The 26290-nt window shown below is 36.3% G+C and overlaps 1 protein-coding gene and 1 pseudogene across 14 annotated transcripts in view; one reads left to right on the top strand and one right to left on the bottom strand.

Moving 5' to 3' along the window:
• The window catches only part of EPHA6 (EPH receptor A6), an 811402-nt gene that overhangs the window by 145463 nt on the left and 639649 nt on the right, over positions 1-26290 (bottom strand). The gene's annotated exons all lie outside the window — the stretch shown is intronic.
• LOC116633608 lies at positions 8532-9289 on the top strand (annotated as a pseudogene).

Below are 26290 nucleotides of genomic sequence, written 5' to 3'. Positions count from 1 at the left end.
CAGTTTCCGGATAAAGAGACCTGGGATCAATCCTCCCACGCTCAGTTTTAGCAAGTTCTGAATTTTTGAAGAGACTTCATTCTGTTCCTTGACACAAATTTTGCCCCTAAAATACGTTAAAATTGAAAGCCTCTTTGAACTCGGACCAGGATTAAAGGGACCCTGTATACCTACCACTCTCTATACAACTTGCTTCTGTGGAAAAAGTTGTTGCTAAAGAAAAGCCAGCATTTCTTAGATCTTTAGAGATGTTTTAATGGGTGAGGCCTGTTCATTGTACATTGGATTAAAGGAAGCATAGACAGAAAATCATATACTGTAAATAAACTCGTTTTGTTGTTGATTTTGTGAGGCTTTAGTAAGAAGGTCCAGTTTGAGTCCCTTAAACATTAAGAGGTGTGGGTAAAGTGCCCAGTAGTAGGCCAGAAAGTGTTCTGAGGTAACTTGTGATGAACAGTGACTCTAATTTCTACTACAGGGGGGGATCTACCACTGAGCAAAAATGTCCCTCATGTACACGCATCCCACAACACCATGTTTCAACACTGTCTGGGAAAATACCCATAGCCCAGGAGCATCACTGAATCCAGGTAGAGATAATCATATATTTATTCTGCATTCTTAAAGTTACAAAAGAAATGGTGATTTTGCTTCAGAGAAAATAATTATAAGAAATTCAGATTGTAGTATAGGCTGTGACAAACAGAAATATTCCAATTCTAGCTGATTATGGATTTATTGAAGCCAAGTGACAGGAAGCTTGGTTCAAGAATCCTAGATTGTAAAGAAAAAGAATAACATAATCATGCGCAGGAAAGAAAAATGAATATAAATATAATCATCATAAAGGAAATTTGAAGAAAAAAAAGCCTGTAGAACAGACTTTAAATAATGTTAATATGCTTCACATTTAGAGATTTTTATCTTTGTGTTTGCTATTTTAGCCATAATCCTTGAAACTGTTAACTTAGAAACGATGTCCATTATTTTAACTCCTTGAAACGAAATACAAATATTATTTTATTGCTATGATTACACTGATTACTATTTTTGTGGTTGTGACAGCCTGTCATATTTAATAACAGCTTTCATTTTCCTAAACTTGCTGCATCATTCATAATGGCTTTGTTATGTTTCTTTACTGTGGGTTAAAAGGTCTTTCATTTACTATGGCATCTCTTCCTTAAGGAACTGTTTTGTTTTGTTTTGTTTTTTTATATATGAAACAAACAACAAGAAAAGCTGGTGTACATGAATACACATTCAGTTGAAATATCATATTTTGTGCTAACAACGCCTTATCATTTCTCTCCTTAGGGTCAGTCGTGTCAGTAGAGATTACATGAAACACTACAGCTCTGTTTTCACAATTCAATAATGAAGCTGAATTTATTCTTTATTATAATTCTCTTATCTCTTAATCTACAATAAATTAAGGTCAGGAACCTTTTGGGATTGGAAAGGAAATAATTTTAGTCTGGTGTGCTGCAATGCTTAAATTGCTGGCTCTTGCTGTTTTTATTTTTATTTTTTAAATAAGTAATTGTAACAAAGAAAAAAAGAGAGAGAGATGCACAAACCAAGAAACAGACTCTTAACTACAGAGAACAAACTGATGGCTATCATAAGGGAGGTGGGTGGGGGAATGGGGGAAATAGGGAATGAGGATTAAGAAGTGTACTTGCTGTGATGAGCACCTGGGGGGTGTGGTATGGAAGTGTCCAATCACTATACTGTACACCTGAAACTAATATTACACTGAACTGGAATTAAACAAGAAAACAACAAAATAAATAAGCAAGTGTAGAACTTATTAATTATACTGTAGCCAAAGAAAAAACAACAGCTAGTATCTGCAGCAGGATAAATGTAAATGTCCATCAGCATTTTGTTTTTAGTTGCATTCAGTAGACTGAAGTATTTGTCAGAATAAATTAGGCTTTTCTTTGATGAGAGTACTCCTCCCTTTCATTACAAGTTTGAAATATAAGATGTGTCACTTCACACATGCTTTTCTAAATCTCAAATAAGTGAGTTTCCAGTTTGTCAGTGAGCATGAGTCAGTGGGTTAAAGAGACACCATAATAGGATATTAGCATTATATTGTCTCTAATATAGAGTTGCCAGATAATGGGGCATCCTGTATTTTTATTTGCTAAATCTGACAACCCTACTCAAATATAATTTCAAACACTTTTGAGTATCAGACTCACAAAAGACACTATTAACTGCTGGTATAAGGTAAGTTAACCTAAGTCACTGGCTGCAGGAGTTGGTGATTTATCTGTCCTTCAGTAGTTCAGTAGTCGTTGATGTCCCTTAGGGAGTACTGCAAATTATGACTAGGGAAAGACATTATTTAGTGGGTGAGGGTCAGGACGCATGCTAAAGGCATTGTAATAACTGGTATACTCCCTACACAAAGGAGAATTTCTCTCAAAATGCTAGTAGCACCACTGAGAAACCCTGCCTGAGAGCAAAGCATCCTAAAAAAAACACAGTTGGTTGCTAGTGACCACAATATAAAAAAAGCAGAAGTTGACATGATCAGCCTGAATTTTGACATCTGGTTTGATCAGTTAATGGAGTATTCTGATTACCTAGATTATTTGAAAGTAATCTGGCCTGTAGAGTAGCCAGTTTTCAAAGAGTTAAAATAAAATATATTTAGGGGCGCCTGGGTGGCTCAGTCATTAAGCCTCTGCCTTCTGCTCAGGTCATGATCCCAGGATCCTGGGATGGAGCCCCGCATTGGGCTCCCTGCTCGGCGGGAAGCCTGCTTCTCCCTCTCCCACTCCCCCTGCTTGTGTTCCCTCTCTCACTGTCTCTCTCTCTGTCAAATAAATAAATAAAATCTTTTATATATATATATTTAACACTTAAACTCAATGAAACAAAATCATTTTCAATTTGATTTGCAGCAATCTCTTTGAAATAACTTTACCTTGGAAATCAGATATCATTAAGAATTTGTGTAAAAAGATGACTATGACTTTGAACTCTTCATGCCTTAATTTCCTCATACATAAAATGAAAATAACAAATCACCCTACCTAATGGGGCTGTATGTAAGGATTAAATAAAAGTAAATAATCATAAATATAAGACAATATTATTAGATGGTTCTAAGTTTTTTTTAAGAGAGAGCAAGCAGGAGAGGGGCAGAGTGAGAGAAAGAATCTTAAGCAGACTCCACACCCAGTTCAGAGCCTGACGTGTGGCTCGATCTCACAACCCTGAGATCATGACCTGAACTGAAATCAAAGTCAGACACTTAACCGACTGAGCCACCCACATGCCCCAACAGTCCTAATGCTTTAAAAAAAGAAACCTCTTTGGGTGAGAAATTGAGGTAGACTGATTAAATTTTTCTAATGCAGAACTACCTGCCTCCCCCACATACATAGACAAAAACCTAACAGAAGAAATCCCTTCATTGAAGATTACGTATCAATAATTTAATTTTGCCTGAAAAGTTTAATAAAGACAATATCCCTATAATATGAATTTTTTGAGATGTGGTTCCTTCAAATTGTCCCCATCTGGCTTTACTTTTGCAGATACTCAATTTGATCTATGTGTAGACAAAGAATATCTAGACTCAGTTAAAGATAATTTAGAATTGTAAACTTAAAATATATGCACACATGTGAATCAAATAAATTATGAATAAAATATACTCATAATACAACTTGTGGAGGATGCTCAAACATTTTCATTGTTAGAGGTGTGTGATCAGAGAATTTTGGAGAATGCTTGTTTAAACAATAAAACAGTGAGAAAAATGCCAAAGTATTCATGAAGTAAATCAGTTACTTCAAGAGCTTAAACACTTAGGGCAGGGCCTTGATTTCACCTGGCCCAAGGCAGTGATCCTAAAATTCATGCTGCTCCTTACACAGTGGTTCTCAACCTTGGATATACATTAGAAAACAGGTATTAAAGGTCCAAGCAAACACACTGAACACACAGAAAACAGAAAATCTTTGTCTTCTACTCCTAAAAAGAGTTCTTTGTCAACTGTAATGTGAAATGCAGGGATGACCTAATCTAAGAAGAGATCACAAAAAGTCCTAAATATATAGCATCTTATGTATATTGTACATGTGTGGTATGATTATTATTTGAAATCAAGTATCAAAATAAGCTGAACTTGGAATCAGATCCTAAATTGATACATCTTATACTTATAGTATATAAAATGAATATTATTTCAAAATATTTTAATTTTATTCCTTTTATATTTTGTGTTTTAAATATAAAAACATAACACAGTAAAACAGAAAATATATATAACGTGTAAGTAAATTAATATTCAGAGTAGAGTTTGGGTTCAAACCTGGTTACTGACGGGTGTGACTACAATTTTGGAGAGCTGAGAATTGAGTATGTATGCATTCAGAATAGAGATCCTTTCTTCAGCCTTAAGAATCCAGTATCTGTAACTGGCACATAGTAGCTAGTCCATGGCTGTGTGGTTTAGATTAACGATGATACCTCTGAGCTATAGTGTGAATAACTTCAAAGTTTAATGATAACATAGTCTGTTAAACCAAATGCTACCTCAAGGGCTGTTTTCCCTGAGGAATGTTTTGATTATTTGATTATTTTGATACTTGATTTCAAATAATAATCATACCATGCATGTAGAATATACATAAGATGCTATATATTTAGGACTTCAAAGATTCTCTACTCTTTCTCTACTTATAGATATGTCTCCCTATCTATCATCTCTCTATCTCTCTCTCTATCATCAATCAATTTCACTCGTCCTTTGTCAGTGTGTTTCCTTCTACTCTTGTGTATCTCATGTTTTCTCACCTGTGTGCTTTTCTTCTATTTCTGCTACAATAATGTATAGATTACACATTCTCTCCTCCACTGAGAGAAGTGAAAGAAAGCCCTAAGCCCGTTGTTTGTTTGAACACATGCTTCTTAATTTTCTGTGATGTGGATGAAGCCTCAGGCTCAGAGATACATCACGACTGAAGGAAGACCAGCAATAGTAAGAAGAGCCATTATCATGTAAGGCATTAAAAGAATGTATTTTTATGCCATAGAAACCTTTGTTGAAATCTCTTTATTTAATAACACATAGTCTAGGAAAAACTAAGCTGCTGTGCCTCGTTTAGTAGAGAAAAGATTCCTGCCTTATCATGAAGCATGAGGTGGGCTGGCTGGAACCCCAACATAGTCTGCTCTAACTTGATCAGAAGCTGCACAGAGTAGGGTTTTAATAAAGGCAAGGTGAATAAGTGGATTGAAAAAATGATCAAATGAGAAGTGACAAATTGCTCCTTAGGCAAATATCTTACTAGGATCTAAGGAAGTACTCAAACTGCTCAATTGCTTCCTAGGCCTAGAGTAACTTTCTAATGACTAGATGAGAGCTAATTTTCAATTAGGCTTAACATGTGAAAGAGAACCATTACATTCATAAATAACTCATTCATAGACTTAGTCATTTGCTCAGTAAATATTTATTGAAGCACCTATTTTTTTTAACTTGGCATTATAACACACATTTCTAGTACAAAGAGAGGAAATCAATTTTTGATAGGATACTATTATTTTCAGGAAATGATTCCCGCCCCCTCCCCAGGAAATGATTCTAAGTTAAGCCAAAGTTATAATTACAGAATTTTTCCATTTCCTAAATTATTATAAATGGAAATATGCCTACAATTATATTAGTATTTTCCTGTTTAGCTAACTAACTACACAGCTAATCTCCATGAAGATTCTTCAGCACCAAATACAATTAAAGATCATGCAACCATTACTGTTTTGTTTCTTACTTTTTTTTTTATCCTTCAGGTCACTGCAATATGAATTTTATAGATTTCTCATCCTGTTGTTCTTCAATAGGTCACAATAAAAGTATTGAAGCAAAAAGGGCAGTTTCATGGCTAGATTTTTATGAGTTATTTCTGCAGTGCTTTTAAAAAGAAATTTTCAGCTTTTCCTGAGTTGTTTTTAAACTTGTAGGATATGTATGATAAAATTATGGTTGCTGTAATTTTATAAAACTATAGCATTAACAAAGAGAATTAAGGTATTTTGAAGCTGATCAAAATAAGACATTTATTAAAAATGCATTTTAATTTATATTTAAAATAGACATTGTTTGACTTATTTATTTACTGTTTTAAAGATTTTATTTATTTATTTGACAGAGAGAGAGAGAGAGAGAGAGCACAAGCAAGGGGAGTGACAGGCAGAGGCAAAGGGAGAAGCAGACTCCCCGCTGAGCAGGGAGCCTGATGCGGGGCTCGATTCCATGACTGGAATCATGAACTGAGCTGAAGGCAGACATTTAACTGACTGAGCCACCTAGGCACCTCGACTTTTAAAAACAAATATTTTAAATGTCTGAGTTTCCTCATCTGTAAAATGATGAACTTGGACTAGAACTTCCCTAAATTTCCTTTAGTTCTAAAAGTGTTTATATAATTTTTATTTCTTTGGTTTCATTGAATTAAGCCTGTATTTCTCCCAAATATGGATTATGTCCAGTGGTCTTACCTATGTTTATATGTGGTGGGATTTGAAATCCTAATTTCTAAAAAAGTGTCCTGACTAAATTTGCAATATGCTAATACATCAATCAGTTTTAATAGTGACAATGCCTAGGCTTGAGACCAGAATTTTGATTCTACCATTCACTAGCTGATTCATCTTGGGTAAGTTATTTAGCTTCTCTGATACTCAAATTTCTTCATTTGAAAAATGGAGCTAATAATAAACGTATCACTTATATTGGTTTACTGCAGGCATATAGGAAGTGCCTATTAGTGACTGACAGTAAGTGTTCAATAAATGAGGGATAAATATTATCTTCCTTAATTCCCTAAACTTGACCTACCACTTCATGTCTCCATGCCTCCAAGATATCTCCTTATCTTGGAAGGCCCTTCTGTCCTTCTCGTCTCTGTCAAATCATGCCTGACATACCCAGGCAGAACTCATTATTCTTTCCTCCATGCCCCCCATATAATCTTAGCTACTAGAATAGAGGTAGAACACTATTATAGTTACAGTATTTATGTGTTTACAATTTTGCGATACCAAACTCAAATGCCTTTAGGGCCCATCAGGTACAATAAATTAGTATATCAAATTGATGACAAGAAAAAAATTGATGACAAAGGCATTGAGTCAAATATGAAAGTTCTGCCTAAGGGTAAAAAATTCAGGTGTTTAAAGAACACTATAGAAATCAAATAAAACACATCTCTTAGCTGGCTTCAGCCTGTGGGCTGCCATCAGCCATACTTACATGTTGTGTCCTCTATTAGGATTTGATCCCTTAAGAACAGGGACAAATCATGCATGTCTTATTCTCTATAAGTCCAGTCCCAGAGCTTGCACATAGTAGGAACTCAATGCAATATTTATTGAGTTGAATTAAAATCATATTTATATGAACAGTTCAAAGGCAGTTTGACTTTATCTGGACATATAATAGACTGAGTTTTCTTGATGTCAGAGATTTTAAAACCACCTATACTCTAATAAATATCCTCAAAACGTGTATAATTATTAAAGTTCAATGAGATTTGTGACTTTCCACTTTAAATGCTTATGAAGAGCCAATATTTAGGAACCAGGGACAACTAAAAATCTAAAAAAGATTTAAATTCTTGAGTTCTTTTATTTAGGAAGTGGTGAAGGGATGACCTGAAACTGAAAAGCATGTCTTCCTGACCGAGTCACCACACTGGGCATGGCTTGGCAGATTGCTACTCAGCCTTTACTTTCTGGGCTCAGACTCTAAAACTATATGCTCTTTAAAAAATGCTTTTACACCTCAGGTGCCAAGGTGTCAGCTAGAGAGCTGTTAAGCAGCATTTATCAATGTGTATGAGAGCTAGATCTATTTAGCTTCACAGCCAAAGTGTGCTATGTATTTAATATTTATGAACAATGGGTATATCTGTCACATTATTAAAGGGAAGTTTGAACATTTAGTATACTTGATAAAGAGGTCACGAGGCAGGCTGCTTCTGCCTTCTTGTAATTTTCCATGGTTGCCTCCAGTTGGGACTAGCCATTGTTTGCTAGCATGTACCCTGCTGTGTTGTTGTCTCTCATGTACAAAGTATGAAAGAGAATATTCTGGATTTAGTTTCACTTCCAGATATTGATGATAACATCCTTGGGAGTCTTATCTACAAACAAACATGTTAAAACATACCAAACATGTCTTATTTAAGGCTAAGATATATTTAAATTCCTATCAAAGATTTGTTAGCTTTTTTAAGGTCAGAATGGTACTGATTTGGGAGAAAGGTAAACTAAGAAACAGACTCCTAACTAGAGAGAACAAACAGAGGGTTACCAGAAGGGAGGTGGGTGGGGGTTGGGTTAAATAGGTGATGGGGATTAAGGAATGCACTTGTGAAGAGCACCTGGGTGTTATATGGAAGTGTTGAATCACTATATTGTACACCTAAAACTAATATCACACTGTATGTTAATTAACTGTAATTTAAATAAAAACTTCTTAAAAAAGAATGGTACTTATCTGGCATCCATATAGTATGGATTAGATGGCAGGATAATTTGGTTTAGTAATTATCATTTTGAGAATTTGGTCTTGAAAATATCAAAGAACACAAGAAGTCTTGAAAATAATTGAGAGTAGCCAATAGAGAACAAAACTAATCAAGACCCTAATGATTTTACACCAATTCTGATACCATAAATGTATGATAGGCTTGGCACTGTAATGGTAATGGTCATAGCCAAGACATGTCCACTTTTCCAGATAACCACTTTGTGCTTGAGGTACATGTGTGGGATTTCCTTCCCTGTCCCCACCTGCATAGTGTAAACACTTAGGTGGACACCTCCCTAAGTCCTTCCAGTTCAGATCATGTTACTCCTCATTTAAAAAAATTCGCAATCTCACTACTGCTGAATACAAACCCAAGGAATAAGTATGGTTTCAGAGGTAAGTAGGCCAGGTTTCACTGCCTTCAGTCCAGGCCATGACTCTCTTCCTACTCCACCATGGACTCATGATGCTGCAGTACCAGACGTGGGAGGAAATCGGTCTCTTGGCCAAGAAACTCTACCTCGCCAGTCCTGTGAAGACACATGTGGTTCTCATTCTGATGGGAGTTTGTATATTAAATAACACATGATTTAATTTGTTTGGTGTCTAGAACAGACCAAGCTCAAGATGCAAAGAAAATTGAGAAATTCTATAGTCAACTAACGCGACTTATGGTAGCCAAGGGATTCCCACAGTGTTGCCATGGAAACAGACCAACCAATTTGAAACGAAGACTGTTTGTCATATGCTTGGCAGTAAATATCTTTTGAATTTGAGAAAGTGTTGGGACAGAATATACTTTATGTAACTAAGTGGGCTATTTAGACACTGAGAGATCATTTTTTGTATTTTGTTTTCTAGTGTTTACTTTAGAGAGCCAGGAATGTAAACGCTTTCAGTTAAAAACTGTTTATTTAGTTTTGGAAATTGAACAGGAAATGCATCTATCCTGGAAGCTTTTTGCACTTATTTGATGTTGGGCAAAATATATAACTAGAATAGGTAATTTTGTATCAGTAATTTGAAAATGAGATATCAATTCTTCTTTAAATTTGGTTAATCTGTCTTTAAAAGAAAATTAAATATGACCATTTTGTTGGTTTGATCTATTTCTTCTAAAGCATAAAATTTGTGTTGATGATGACCACAAATATAAAATATAATGACTGGAATTAACTGCATAGCAGTATACCTATTTATATAGCATAGTGTCCATTATATCTAAAAGTAATTGTAAAAACAAAATGCTTCACCTTAAACTTTCCAAACTTAAACTATATTTTTAAATATAAGGGATTCATACTATCATTAGTTAGTTTGAGCAAAGACTTACTTTGAATCCAGTTTTCTGTGTTCAAAAACAACTGTAGTTATTTTAAATGCATGATGATCAATAATGGACTGAAACCACCATATTACAGAAATATTTGCCACATAGTTCCCATTTATATTTTCTCAGAAGAGCTAAGGATTTTTGAACAGTTAAATCTTTGCATACTTCTATGACACCCCTGCCCATTTCTCTCTTAACCAAGGTGTTAAGCGTGATTGTCATAACTGCTATGCTTTCTGTTAAACTGAAATTATGATAGTATTTGATATTTACCTTATATTTGTAATCTGAATTTTACCACCTAAGTGTAATGTTCACATGTTAATTACATTACTATATTTTTTGTTAAAAAATGGTTTAAAAAATTCTTGACTTTTTACTACAAACACATTAGAATTTTCATTGTTATTTAAATGTATTGCTCACTTCTTCCAGCACAAAGTAAGAATGCCTTATCTTGGACTAACCCATTCTAAATGCCCTGCCTAAGTGCCACCTCTTTTAAGAGGCTTTCCATTTTTTCGTGGCTGGAATAACCTTGCCCTCATCTGTGCTCCCTCAGGAGGCAGTAAAACTGCCATGGAAAGCACGTAGGTGCTAGAGTCAGAGGGATTCCGTTTCAAGACCTCCATGTGCCCTAGCTTGCTGGATGACCTTATGCAACTCCAACTCCCTGAGCCTCAGTTCCCATTTTGGTAATAGGTGGAAAAGAGTCTGTTATGAAGACAATCACAAGATAGTGTTTTATTTTTTATTTATTTGAGAGAGAGAGAGTGTGCGCTTGCAGGGGGGAGTGGCAGAAGGAGAGAGAGAATCCTCAAGCAGATTCCCCTGAGTGCAGAGTCTGATACCTGGCTCGATCCCATGACCCTGAGATCATAATCTGAGATGAAATCAAGAGTCGGATGCTTAACCGATGAAGCCACCCAGGGCCCCTAAAACACCAAGACTTATCTATAGTTCTGGCGAAGCCACCCAGGTGCCTGTACAAGGTAGTGTTTTAAAAATTGCCTGGCACAAAGAAGTCATTCATGTTAAGTCTTCCCTACCTACCTTTCTTGACTCTTTTCCCTCTTTCAGTTATATACTATTACATTTTTCCTTGTAGTATAATTCTTTCTGTTCATGACATAGCTTACAATAAGTTCCGTAAAGAGTGTCTCATTTTTATATTTCTGACAGAACTTGGCATGGTATGTTGCATAGAGGGGTCAACAGTGAAGGTAACTTAAACACAGGAAGTATAAAGCATATCCATGTCTCTCTGACTCATGACAATGTTATTGATAGTTTTGACAGCGATTTCTAAGGGTGGAATGACCAAATCCATGTGATTGGTTTAATGAGTTAGTCAAAATTAGTCATAAAAATGTCATGACCTGTAAAGCCATTCTCTCTGGCTCATACGCTCTTTATTCTCAGACAGACAGCTGGACACTTAATGACACAAGCAGCCAGACACACGGCCTCCATACTTACCCTCTCTTTCATTTCTCTCGGTTTTCCATATGTGCCCTCTCATTTATGTCCTTAAGGGACGAAGAGACAGACGATCTCAAGGGCAGAGCAATATCGACGGCTTAAGCCCCAGAGAGAAGTGTGGCACAGAACTAGAGATGCTGTTCTCTGAGGGAGAGACTGACCATTCATTCTCTGTGCGCCTGATTCTCCCAGATATGAGCCAGCAGATTCAACTGTGGCTGAGTCTGAAGCAGACTAATAACACTGTGTTGGGATCTACCTCCAAATACGATCCTAAGTGTGAAATGGGCTTGAAAAGAGTCAGGCCTTACTCAGTTTCATGTATCTCTTAATTTTTATTGAGGCGATTCCTATTTTTAAGCGTGATGTCTTTGGGAACAATATTAACTTCCAGATCTGATCTGAGGTAGCGCTCATTGCTGATAATAAGGCAGAAAAAAAGAAACCAGCTCAAAGAAGCCTGATTTTATCCCTCTTCAGCCACACAACCTGGGCATGGCCAGATTGCCTAAGATCATATCGCCCCTGACAATCTGCCAGCCCCTCGCTGTGCCACCATTTTCACTACTGCTTACCATTAGGCTATCCCTGGCAGGCCATTAGACTGAGTTCAAAATGGGGGTCCAGGAACATCCTGTTCTATAAGAATTGCTGAAGGAGATTCATGGGTTGTATAAAGAGAGAAAGTGAGAAAAAGAGAGCTAGCAGGTGTTGTTCACTGTTGAAAATACCCCCATTAATGTATTTTTCAGAGCCAATTCCAAAGCAATTTCAGACTCTCGTGTTATTAGATTACTGGTTCACTTAACATACATGCTTTTTATTACATTTTAAATATTGGCCTGGATATAAATTTGGGTGGTTTGCTAAGATATTCTAGTGGTGGTGCATGATTATAGCTTCTTGGATATAGTGACAGTGTGAGAGGAACGGCAGCTTCTGATATGATATATCTGGAGAGGAAAACATTTGGAAGCAGTTTGAGTGCGTTTTATTTCTGCATGGACTCTTTGGGCACCCAGCCACTTTCAAAGCATTATTTAACAAATTATGGCACCACAAAAAGTATTTTATGCTTTGGATGTTAGTTTTCAAAAGAGGAACCAATAAATGTCTGGAGTTAGTATCTAAGAGAAGTACTGGAGTGAGTTAAAATTAAAAGGACATTTTTATTTGTAAGTGAAAAATAAAAACTTCCTGCCTTCAAAGTATTACATTCAATTTTATTGCTATTTAGATAGACTCATTTTGTGTACATGTTGTGTTAATAAAGAAAAAGATGCTTGTTTATTGATACTTTTAAGGGGCCAGATTATTATATGGTGGTGAATTTATCACCAAATGTTACAGTTTCAGGGTTTAGGGAACAATGATGTACTTTCGTTTATATTTGATTTATAAAATAATCCAAACAAAACGGCTCTCATTTACCCTTTAAATACTGGCACGAGGGCTCTTAAATAGAGCAGATCATTGTGTAGGCTTCTTGTCTGAGCTGTGCGCAAATATTGTGTCATATGAATCACCCTTTCGCGTCAGTAAGGTTGGGCCAGTGCAGAAGTGGGGGGAAGAAAATACTCCCCGGAAGAATGCTGCTCACCCATGTGAGGGAAATTTAGTGTGCTGGCGGAGGTAATTTCCTAAATGGCACCCTGGTGCCCTAGGAGACTTAATTCACTTCAGCTGAATGAGCAGCTGGATCAAGCTCAATCATTGAGAGTTACCCATTCATACTCAAAGGCATATAGATCTCAAATGGAATGTTCTTTAATTGGGTGCATATAACTTTAGGGTAACCTGGGTACAGGGTTGGGAAAATATAAATGAGTGCAGCCTAATTAGAAAGCTCCATTTAAACTTGCTTTTCAAATCACATTTTCACAGCACTGAATGGCAGTGACCTAAGAAGATGAAGTACTTTCAGGAAAGGTAAAAGCAAGTGACAATATCATTGCTTAACTGTAATCACAAACTCTTAGTTTGGAGAGAGTCCCAGAAAGTTCGTATTTAGGTATAGATTTAGGTTTAATCCAGCAAACTGTATTTATAGAAAAGAAGTGCTGGCAGAGATAAATAATGGAGAGTGGATAGGCTTGTCAAGAAATAAACAAGGAAGAGGAGATAGATTTTTTGGGTAAATGACATATATAGATCAAAGAAAAATGGCTGCATAAAGATAGTTGTATGTTTGTGTCCATATGCGTGTGTTTAAAAAGTACTGATTTATCAAACTTTAAGCACAATCTCACCCAATGAACAGATGTGAGACTTTTTCAAATATTCAGTCTTGAATGAGACAAAAATACTTCATTTTCCTGAGATTTTTTTCTTTAATTTATAATACGTGTATCATGAAAAAAAAAAAGTAAGAATAATCTCCACTATGTGAAGAGATCCCAGATGAAACAACTTTAAAAAACTAAATCAGCCCCTTACATCATATGCTGGGTGCTCCGCAAAAGGAACAACCTCAGTTCATTCTTGATGATGGAGGAAGGTCCTACATCCCTAGTTGTGATCTGACCTCATGCTGACAAAGACTGACAGTGCCCCGTACATATCTGTTTCCTTCTTTTTCCTAGTCTCAGAACCCCTGATTTTTAGCTGGCACATGGCTGGCCAGAATAAAGACCATATTTTTCCAGCTTTCCTATGCATCCAGATGAGGCTATGATTAAGTTGTATCTGATTAAGTAAGTGTAAGTGTACCTAAAAGGAAGAAATATGCCCGTGTTTACCCTTTTCTCCTTTTTTTAAGATTTTATTTATTTATTTGACAGAGGGAGAGATAGCGAGAGCGGGAACACAAGCAGGGGGAGTGGGAGAGGGAGAAGCAGGCTTCCTGCCGAGCAGGGAGCCCAATGTGGGACTCGATCCAAGGACCCTGGGATCATGATCTGAGCCAAAGGCAGACGTTTAACGACTGAGCCACCCAGGCGCCCTACTCTTTCCTCCTTCTTAAAGCATGGGACTTAAGCAACCATCCTGGGCAGTGTGCTGGAGAGCGCCACTCAGGAAGGAGCCTGGGTCTTTGAGAATCATGAAGCCCTCCTGTTAGCCATGGATTGATTACCTCTGGATGTTGCTTATGTATGAGAGAAATAATTTTTATTCTGTTGGTTGGGATTTTCTGTTACTCCCAACAGAATCTAACCTTAAACTGATTTTTGATTTGCCTCTCTTAACATGCCTGGTGCCTGAATTAACTGCATTAAAATCCTATGATTACTTTATCGCATACTTTGAAACAGCCTTCATAATTATCATTTTGGCTATTCTAGACTATTCTTGTACATCTCCGCCTTTAGATAATTTCTATGAGGCCAGTATCATGTGATCTTTTCACTGTACCCCTAGCATTTAAACACTGGTAAATGACTAAATGAATCTCTCTTATCATATATTTTCTACCCATTTTTAGATATAAGCCTGTTACTTTTGACAAGAATGATTCTGATTAATAAATGCAAGCATCCCATGGGTCACTTCTAATCTAATTTTAATGCCACAGTTTTGTACATGAATGAGTTTCTATTTTTATCTTTCAATAGTAAAACAAAGTGTATAGATTAAATAAAGGTGGCATGCTTTGAATTTAGAGAAACAAGTAGTCTGCCGGAATTGAATTCTTCTTCCACTTAACTTCTGTAACTTTGGGGATCAACCTGAAGGCAAAAAAATATTGCTGATCCAAAGAATCCAAGCTTGTCAAGATTTATAAGTAAGTGTATACACAGGCCATTCTGAGAGAAGACATTCCCCAAAGTCTTCCCCCTGAATGTTAGCTGGTCAGGCTGGTTGGTGAGTGGAATGGAGGGCATGTGGGAGGGGTATAACTCTTCAGTTACATGCTTCTCTGTACATCACATGTACATGTGGCTGCTCCCTGGATCACTTGAGGGAAACATTGACTGAACAACTGTTGTGGACTCTGGAAATTTCTTGAAGGTTTATAGGAATCTAGTATATTTTGACAGAACTCATTTGCCATTGACACGTTCTGTGGAGGGTGGGTACTTTTTCTTGGAAAAAAAGATTCCACAGAAAATCTCTTTTGAGATAGCCTTCCTATTCAACCCCCCTCCCCAATTCCTCAGAATAGCAAGGATCAAAGAATAATATTTCTTATAATTCATTCCCCAAACCCCCCCCCCCCCCCCACACACACACCCCTCTGTATCTCTTCACTTAGTGAATGGACTTGACCGTTCAGCTAATTGCTAAGTTGGAAATTTGAGGGTCATTTAGACCTTTCTCACATTTGCCTTTTGATCCTCTGGGGCATGTCCTGGGGATTTCATGTAAAAAATATTTTTCTCAGTCATCTCCTTCTTGCATCTTCATTGCAACTATACAGCTTATTTAATTCCTCCATTACTTTTACTTTGTATTATTGGAATCACTTTTTAATTGACTTCCCTATCTCCAGGTTAGCTTCCCTCCAAACCCCCTTATATCAGCTGGCAGGAAGATATTACTAAAATACAAATGTTTTTATGTGATTTCCCTGCTTAAACCTTTTGAAAGCTCTGCACAGATTTAAGAATAATGCTTACAATTTAAATTACACTGTAATGCACAAAGATATTCTTATTAAAATTTAAGCAATTCAGAACAGTGAGAATTCCCTTTTATCATTCATCTAATCCCAGCCTTCTACTGCTATCATTTTGATGTGTGCCCTCTCAGGTGTTTTTGTATGCTATGTATGTTTATATACATAGATATACAAATATACTTTTTATGTTTAAACTTGATTACATGTTTTGGAGACCCAGCATGACATTGATCTACCTCCTTCTTTTTAACTGCACCATAATATTCACTAGTACAAATATGCAATAATTTATCTAATCATCTTCTTCCTGGTGAGTATGTAGGTTATTGTGTGAATATCTAGAATAGTTACACCGTTGTGGAGTTTCTGAGTTGAACAATATGTTAATCTTAAAATATGATAAATACTTTCAGATAGTCCACCAGAAGTCTCTGTCAATTTATACTCTTATGAATAGTGAATGACAAGTACATTTTTATTTTCCTACACCCTTTTCTAGCACTGATATTATCAATCTTCTTAATTTTTGCTAGTTAGGTAAAAATGATTTAATTTGGATTTTAATTTTCCTATTTTAGGTAATAGTGAGATTGAATGTATTTTCTTATTTTTATTGATCATATTTGTTTTTATGCAAATTGGCTATTCATATTTTTGCTCTTATACAATAGGGTCTTTTAAAAATGATTTGTAGAAACTCATCATCCAATTTCCATATTAATCATTTGTTTAAAAAATATTGCAGTTTTTGTCTTTATCAGTTACTTTTCACCTTGTCAATCTCTCTGGCCACATCTTCCAAAATTGCTTTAATCTAATAATTCTTTGCTCCCACAATAAGAAAATGCTTATAGGTTTGTAAACCTATTAAACTGTTTCATACTTCTGTAGCTTCCTACATGCTTTTTCCATTAATAATATATCCTTTCTTCACCTTTCTAACCAAGTTAATTCTTACTCATTCTTCAAGACTCTGCTTAAGTGTTACTTCCTCTAAGGAAGTTTTTTTATTCTTACTCTTCTTTAGATGGATCTAATGTCCTGAGCCTGCGCCTTATTCACTCGTCCATTACCTATTATTGCACTCAAGTATTAATCTTCCACATCTCTGTCACTTCTGCTAGACTTATATACTCTTTGGGAGTATAGACTGAGCCTTATTTGTATTAGAATCCTATTAACTGCTCAATATATGTTTGTTGATTGAATGACTCTATAAATTCAGCCTTTAGGATAAATTATTAAAACCATTCCTCTATTTGATAATGCAATTTGGATTTCTCCGAGAGAAACCCACAATTCTTCTCAAAGCAATTAAATAAGTACTTTCTTCTAAGTTGTTTAAATAAAAAGAGGGTGAAAGTGAGTTGGTGTACATTACATGATAGGTTGATAAATAAAATTAAATAATCATGGCTATCATTCAGCCAAAGTATCTTAGAATTGAGAAGAGCCTGCACATTGTGGAAATTCTTTTACTGTTCTATTTGCATCTCTGTGACTATACTTTGTGTCAGTCTGTTTCATTGTTGGGCTTTCTGAACTAATATAAAATCAATACAAAATTTGCCTTCATGCAACTTCCACCTATTGGTCTTAACAGTTGTATTAACAACATTTATTATGTCTGAGGAGACCTATTATTTTCCTTTCATTTTCTTCCTACATTTTTTTTTTTAAAGATTTTATTTATTTATTTGAGAGAGAGAATGAGAGAGAGCGAGTACATGAGAGGGGGGAGGGTCAGAGGGAGAAGCAGACTCCCTGCCGAGCAGGGAGCCCGATGTGGGACTCGATCCAGGGACTCCAGGATCATGACCTGAGCCGAAGGTAGTCGCTTAACCAACTGAGCCACCCAGGCGCCCTTCTTCCTACATTTTTGACTGTAGGATAAACATACCTTGATTTATTAGACACATATTTTAAAATCTCACCATCTTAGTTACTTTACTGTTAGAAAAAATATACTTTGTCAATATTACTTCTGGAACTGATCGTAGTACACCAGATACAGACTATTAAAGGGGTCTTTCATTCCTTCAAAATGGTCCTTTTCCTATATCAATTATATATCCATTGGGAAAGTTGGTCGCTCACGAGTCAGCTATACAACATAAAGCATTCCTAAAATTAAAAAAAAAAAATCTTACACATCCAAACTGTCCTCAGATTTAAAATCTGGGAACCAGAAGGCCAAGAACCCTGTGGGGTATCATTTACAATGATTATGTTACCTGGCTAAGGTCTTCCTTACCACGAGTGCCTATAACCCAACAAGCATGTTACAATATCAGCATAAAACACAAAACAGGAAAAAGGAGCAACTAAGGGATTAGTGTTTAAGGTCACAGAGGCATTAATCAGAACCATATAGATTTTTGGTCCAGGAAAGCTTCTACTTCAAATAAATTGCCAAGATTAAAAGGATAGCTTGCATATATGGATAACATGCTGACTAAAGGAAAAAAGTAAAACTGGATTAAAATAACCTTATGGTTTTATGAACAGAAAGTGGCAGCAGAGGTATATTGGAAGTGTGTTATACATTGCAATGTTGGTTTTGAGTCCTGAGCTCTTTTGCAAGCAAGTTTCATTGACCTTCTACATTTCACATTGACCTTGATGCTTATAAATGCTGCAGGGCTTGGCAATTAGTCTTTTGTGAACTGAGAATTCACTTCTTTGTAGGTTCTTAATGTTCGATCTCAATTAAAAGCTATTTAACAGCAAATTCATGGTGAGTCAGAGTAATAGAAAAATTGGGGTCTAATGGGTGTCTGTGTGTAGTGTGAAATAGAGAAGAGAGTTTTAAGTGTCAAGGCAGACTTTCTTCTGGTCTTAGGGAAATAAGATTTATGACTTACAGGTAATTTTTGTCCTTTGAAGGTTACATCACAGTGAAATAATAAGAAAAAATGGCATTTGACGTGATAATGCCGTAGCCAGGTCACTGAGAGAGTGACTTGTCCAAAAGTACAAGAATTTAGCTTGCAACTCAAGCTTTAGAATCTATCAATTAGCACTTACACTTTAGAGAAATTACCTGACATAAGCAATTGCTTCAAAAGATAATATTTTAACTTTAGAACTTTTTTTGAAAAGGCATATTTTTCTCTTGAATCTTCTTTTTGTCAACCCCCATAATCCCATTTCTACCATATTACATCTGGCCCTACCTACTCTTAATTTTGACTATTGCAACAGGCTGCTAATTGGTACCTCTGCTTCTACTCTTTCCCTATTAGGGTTTATTAAGTTCCCGGGCTGCCCTGGCAGCAATATTTTGTAACAACTGAGACTGTTGCCCCAGATGACCACTCCCTACTGTGCACATGTGGTATGTTTATATGTGATAACATAATCTCACCTGGGCTCTGCCTACCATGTGCCATTTCTGTTCATCCCAGACTCTACCCCTGAATTTGGGTTTTCAGTTTCAAACTGTTTTTCCCTGACTCTATCTGTGACCTATTTCTTGGTCACAAGAAATCTGACCTTTCTCTTGCTGACCCTTCTTCAGTTCTTAACAGAATCTGAACATGACTTCTTTGCTGCCATATTCTGGCTTCTAGATTCTACAATTGCTTGTGGAAGGATATTATTTCCTTGCAGTCTGGCTGGAATTTAACCTCTAGCCTATGCTAGCAATTTTGTACGCCATCCCCTTCAGGAGGACCTGTCATCTATTCTTCAAAACTTTCTAACTTTCAAAAAACCTTTCTATTGTTAAAAACTTTCTATTACATTTTGGGTAGGGTTAAAATATCATGGTTTCGCATTTAAGACTTTCCATAATATGGTTTAACACACCTTCTGGATTTCTATCCTAATTCCTCATCATATAAGCCTAATACTTAAGGCATATTGAGGTGCTTCCCATCTCCAAAATACAGAAATGCTCTTGTTTTTGTGCCTTTGCTAATGCTGTTCCTCCCATCTGGAATTCCTGCCATACCATCTATTTGCTTGTTCGAATCCCAGACACCTTTTACTTCCCAATTCCTGGCCCTTTTCCTCCATAGTTTTCCTGACCACTCACTTCTTTGACTCCTTCACATTCGTATTTGTATCATGAGTTCATTTTATTTTACTTTTTTATTCTACTTATGTGGACTTCAACCACAAAATTGCTGGTGGCAGCTGGGTAAAATAAAAGTAATGCAATGTCAGTGTATTGGATTCTGTATCCCTGTACAGAGAAAAGCCATTAGGGAGTAATGGCTGATCACAGCAAACATTTGCTCTACATGCAACAGGAAAGAAAGAACTTTGTTATTTTAAATAAGTGGGTATAGTTTTACATGCATATTGGAAAGTACCAGTAGCTACAGAAATATTGTTAATAGTAATATAACATTCAGTGTTTTCAATATATGCTGATAGCAAGAATAAGAATTCTTTCCAATTAAAACAAAAGTCTTGCTCTAATCGTGTGTCATGAAAAGTATTTTTAACAGTGTGTGTAACATTTACTATGTTCTTACTTAATCTTCATAAATACATTCTTAATAATACAAATATTCTGTTAATTTTCCTAGCAATCCAATAAAGAAAGAACTATTACATCCTTTTTTTGTTTTTTGTTTTGTTTTTGCAGAAGTGAAGTAACTTGCTCAAAGTCACCTAAATAAGTGACAGAACAGGGAATCTAAACAACCTGACAACAGAGTCTGTGCTTTTAACCATTGTCAATATATACAGAACCAAGCATTTATTTATGCTCAAGTGAAATATTTCACTGGGGGACTGCTCTTCAATATTTACTCCTAACATTTGTTCATTATTTTTTCCTTTTTGTTCATTAATTTAGCAGATACTTATCGAGCACTTATTATATGCCATATGTTGAGATATATCAAGCTGAATCCCTGCTTCATGAGGTGCGTGGAGAGATAAACGTATATAAAATAATAAGGGTAACACACCATTTTAGATGCTATGTTAGATATTTGAGTAGGGTACAATGGGGAAAAAAAGGAAATCACAATTGCATATGAAGTAGGGAAGCCCTGATTTGAACCTAAAAGGGAAAAGTGATACTAAGAAGGAAGAGAACAATCTGAGCAGACGGAGCTGCTGTAGGGAGCATGGTGCTCTCTGGGAGCTTTGAGCGCTTGAACAGAGCTGGAACATGCACAGCAATTAGCAAAATGATCCTAGAGAGGAGGCAAGTGCCAGATCAATGGGGGCCTTGAATACTCTGCTAAAGAACTTGAACTTTCTCCATTAAACTGTGGGGAAACTTGGAAATTTTAAAGCAGGGGACTAATTTTATCTGTTCTGCATTTTTATATATTTATTTATTTCAGAGAGAGAGAGAGAGCACGAGCAAGGGGTAGGGTCAGAGGGAGAAGCAGACTCCCTGCTGAGCAGGGAGCCCGATGTGGGACTCCAACCCAGGACCCTGGAATCATGAACTGAGCTGAAGGCAGACGCTTAACTGACTGAGCCATCTAGGCATCCTGTTCTGCATTTTATAAAGATCACTCCTGCAGCACTGGGTAGAAGGAGTCTAAGAGTGTCAAAAATGGAGGCAAGGGATACAAGTTATGTGATTCTCTTTAATTCAGAAAAGAGATGATGAGAGATTTAACCAAGTTAGTAAATGGAGATGAACAAGGAGAGAAAGACATGAGTGAAAGTAGAAGCCAGGGAGTGTGGATCTGGATTAGATGTGAAGAGTAAGGGAAAGCAACAATCTATGAGGACTCCTGGGTTTATGACGAAAGAGAAGCATATCTAAGGAAAGATCATGACTCTGTTTTGGACATACTCTGAGCTGTGTATTTGATATCTAGATAGAGAACGTTGCATATTTGAAGCTCCAAGGAGGGATGCTGGTTCTACCTGAATTTGGTAATGCATGAATGGTCGGTGATGACCACAGTAAAAAGAAGATTGAGGGTCAAATACTGGACTCCACAAACAGTGAAGGGCAGAGGAAGAGGAGGACATGATAAAGCCAGAAAATAGAGGAGTAAGAGGAGAGCTGGGAGAGAAGGGTATCAAGTAGGACAAGACAGGCTTTCTAGGAGGGAATAGGTAAAAGTGGCAAGTGTTATAGAGATATAATGAGATGACCAATACTAATAAAATGGTTGTTAAATATTATTAAAATATAGACTTAAAATACATAAGAAATATTGTCTTTCAAAAACATTTAAAATAAATAACTTTCAAGTTTAACTAACCAATGTGGCTGCATTAGGCTCCTACAGGACAATATAAAGAGTTCCATAAGCTGGGTGGTTTAAGACAAGAAAAGTTTATTCTCTCACAGTCCTGGAGGCTAGAAGCCTGGAAGCAGGTGTTGGCACTATTGATTCCTCCTGAGAGCTCTGAGGGAGAATTTCTTTCATACCTCTATCTTAGCTTCTGGAGACAGCTGTCAATCAGTGTTCCTTGGCTTGTAAATACGTCACTCCAATCTCTACTTCTATCTTCATATGGCTGTCTTCTCCCTGGGTGTCTCTGTGTCCTCACGTGACATTCTCCTCCCTGTATGTACTTCTCTCCTCTTATAAGGACATCAGTCATATTAGATTAAGGGCCCACCTTACTCCAATATGACCTCATCCTAACTAATTACATCTATCACCATTCGAATATTCCCAAATAAGATACATTCTGAAGTACTGGCAGAGAGGACATCCACATGTCTATTTGGGGGACACAGTTCAATCCATAACAGTGACTAGCATTAAGCTGGACACTTTCACACATTATCATATTAAATCTTCATAGCACTCTGTAAAGAAGGTATTAGTAGCCCCATTTGACAGACAACATTGCTACATTTCTTCCATTGTATTCTTTGTGAATAATGTCCTTGGAAGTTGTATAACATAGCGGGCTTAGATTTATTTTTTTGGCACATAAGCCTTTTTTAACAGGTTTTTTTTTCTTCATCAAATCATTCATAGAATTGCAATGATAAATGTATTTTTAACAATTTATGTATGTAGAAAGTAAACTCAGAAAGGCTTGGCGACCTACTCAAGGTCATACAATTAGATCTTCCTGCCTTCAATCCCAATGCTCTTTCCACAACACTACAATATTAAGTGTGCCAGATGTGATGTCATCCTAAGAATAAAAAATGAACCCAATTGAATATAGTAGACATCTGCTTTTGCTTGCCTGCTATCCATTTTCCTTTGGTCTTAGAAGAACACATTGACTTTCCCTAAAAACAACCTTTCCTTTCTTTCATTTCATGTGGTATCTATCTGGTACTGGTAGGGTTATAATTCACCCCGCCATCCCTGTTGAGCTCGAGATGAGCCTATAGCATGTCAGATCAATGAAGCTCATTCCAGGGCTTTGTTACAATGATTAGGTAATAAAGGCAACCATTCATTGGAATTGAAGTAGGTAGAGGATTAACTTCAAAATACAGGGGACTGCCACATAACAAGAGTTCACCCTGAGAGTGAAGTCATTATAGAATAAAGCATAGCCAAGAGATTGAAAGCAATTTTTGTTTTTAATCCTAGAACCAGCCATTCCTGCAGCTAAATGATTCCAGATTTCTAGTTATAAGAGTCAACACAATCTCTTTGGATTAAGACAATATGACTTGGATTTCTGTGACTTCTTACAAAAACCGTCTTGATTTTGCAAATAAACTTGAATAATCAACATATAAAATTGACTTCAAGTCATCACTGTCCAAAATAATCCTAAATTTAGTAATAACTAAGTATATGATTTTTAGCAGAACCATTCCTTAAAGTTTCAGGTTTCTCATTGAAATGGAGGGGGTTTGGCTAATAGGTTTAGCACTGAAATTGTCTTCTAGTATTTACTTGACAAATTCTATAAAGGCTCTTCCTATCTTTATGATGTCTTCCAGTGGCAAGAACTTGAAAACTTAAAAATCTTAATGAACATCTGGGACTGTATATTTGTATTCATACTTTATAAATTCTGATATCTTATTATATATATCTAATACATTCAAGTTACATTCTGATATTTAGTTACCATCAGAGCTTACTTAATTGATTTGAAGTCAGAATTATTTAGAAAGCAGAATTTGAAACTTTACTTCGGAATTTATAAATAATACATTCCATTAGATATAGTCCTCTCTCTTTGAAAGCTATAATTATAGGTTATAATAATCATCTGTAAGAATAATATTGTTAATATTGCTACAAATACAGAATTACTTGATTTTTTTTCTTTAAGCTAATTTTCCTTGGATACTTTTTTTCTTTTTAAGATTTTATTTATTTATTTTGACACAGAGAGAGAGACAGCGAGAGAGGGAATGCAAGCAGGGAGAGTAGGAGAGGGAGAAGCAGGCCTCCTGCCGAGCAGGGAGCCCCATGCGGGGCTCGATCCCAGGGCCCTGGGATCATGACCTGAGCCAAAGGCAGATGCTTAATGACTGAGCCACCCAGGTGCCCCTCCTTGGATACTTCTAACGAACTTTATAAATCATGGCATCTGATGAATGTAGTGGACTTCAAGGAGCTGTTCTTGATGGCTCAGATTCTTTTTGATGTTTATTCAATTGATTTTTTTATGCACTTCTGAAACAAAATTGTCCTTTTTTAAAAAAAAATGAATTTTGGCAGGAGACTCCTCTGCCTCTCTCTCTCTCTCTCTCTTGGTCTCTCATGAATGAATAAATAAAATCTTAAAAAAATTAAATTGATTGGCAAAATTACACATTTTAAATGGTCCTCATTACTGTCTGTAAACCACTTCTCTCTTGGTATATGGATTGGATATCATGGATATCATCCCATGCTGATGCAAGTCACCTCTATCCTTTTTCTACTCTCTTTTCTGACATTAGGAAAGATATTTTCCCTGCCTCTAGGTGCTGCATATGCCAGGCATTTACGTGGACCATACCTAAGCTTCCGTTCTTTTATGGCCTCTGATTATGCAGCAACTGGTCTTAAAGTGTGTAACAGCTGCTGACAACTTCTTCAGATTTGACATTAACTTCAGAGATCTTTGCACATTTACTAGTAATTCTCTATATTGATCAAATTCAACAAAATATTACCATTTTCTTCTTCCTTTTTTTTTCTTTTACATGATCCAATATGTATGAATTATTTACCTTTTGGGAAAAGAAAATGTTGGATGGCAATTTTTGTCACGACTTATGTATCATGGTCTTTAATACTTAACATGAATTGCAACTTTCATCTATTGATTCTTTCTTTAAATGTCAACCATGTACCATGCAGTAATATCCTGGGCCTGGAGGAACTGAGAAAATTTGAAAAATTTGCCTTTATTTTAGCTGAACTGGCCTTATGGCCCATTTTTCTGAATATGCTATTTCTAATGTTTGTTGTGGTTACTTGCAGTAAACAAAGTGTCCATCAAAAAAAAGTTGGACCATATAGCCAGCATTTAAAATGTGTAATTTTGCCAATCAATTTAAATTTTTTTAAAGGTTTTATTTATTCATTCATGAGAGACAGAGAGAAAGAGAGACAGAGAGAGAGAGAGAGAGAGGGGGGCAGAGGCAGAGGCAGAGGGAGAAGCAGGCTCCCCGCGGAGCAGGGAACCTGATGCCGGACTCAATCCCAGGACCCCGGGATCATGACCTGAGCCAAAGGCAGACGCTTAACCAACTGAGCCACCCTGGCACCCCAACCAATTTAAATTTTACTGTTAAAAAACCTTAACGGTAATATCTTTTTATACAATCTAATATTTTGTAAGTAATATAATAAATATATTTAATATATTTAATTCAATATTTAATATACTATTTTAAGTGAGTAATATAATATTTTATAACTATAAGGCATATGTAATAGAATTGTCATTATTATTAGGAAGCATGACAAGCATAAAGTTAAAACCACAAATACTTCAATATGGTATTAACAACAACAAAGTCTACCAGACCTTGAAACCCTCCTGCTCCTCACAGGTAATTTTTTTAAACATTTCTGATTATAGGCTTAGATATATTTTATCAAAACCTTTTAAAATATGATTTTACTTCCATCTTTCTTTTCTAAGATACATTAATATTGCCTTATACAAGTATATGCAGGCAATATATACTTATGTACGTAGAAGACAGAAGTGTAGCAGAAAGCGCAGGAAAGCAGGAAAGAGGACAAAAGAGCAACAGCCATGGCATTGGGAGAGACAGGAAATAAACACGTGATGGGGAACGAGTCAGTAACGTCTGAGATTTACTCATTGATTGAATGAAAAGTAGCCAGTGGCCTAGTAAGAGGCTCAGCTCTCTGCAGAACCTGAGGTGAAGACTCCCTCTCCTGAGACTGTCTGTGGAGCCAGGAGCTGAGTGGATGCTCTTATCAGAAGACAGGAAGTTCTGGGGCGCCTGGGTGGCTCAGTCATTAAG

This window comes from Phoca vitulina, unplaced genomic scaffold (assembly GCF_004348235.1).
Source record: "Phoca vitulina isolate PV1807 unplaced genomic scaffold, GSC_HSeal_1.0 scaffold8, whole genome shotgun sequence".
NCBI classification, from domain to species: domain Eukaryota; kingdom Metazoa; phylum Chordata; class Mammalia; order Carnivora; family Phocidae; genus Phoca; species Phoca vitulina.
This window is presented reverse-complemented; position numbering and strand designations above follow the sequence as displayed.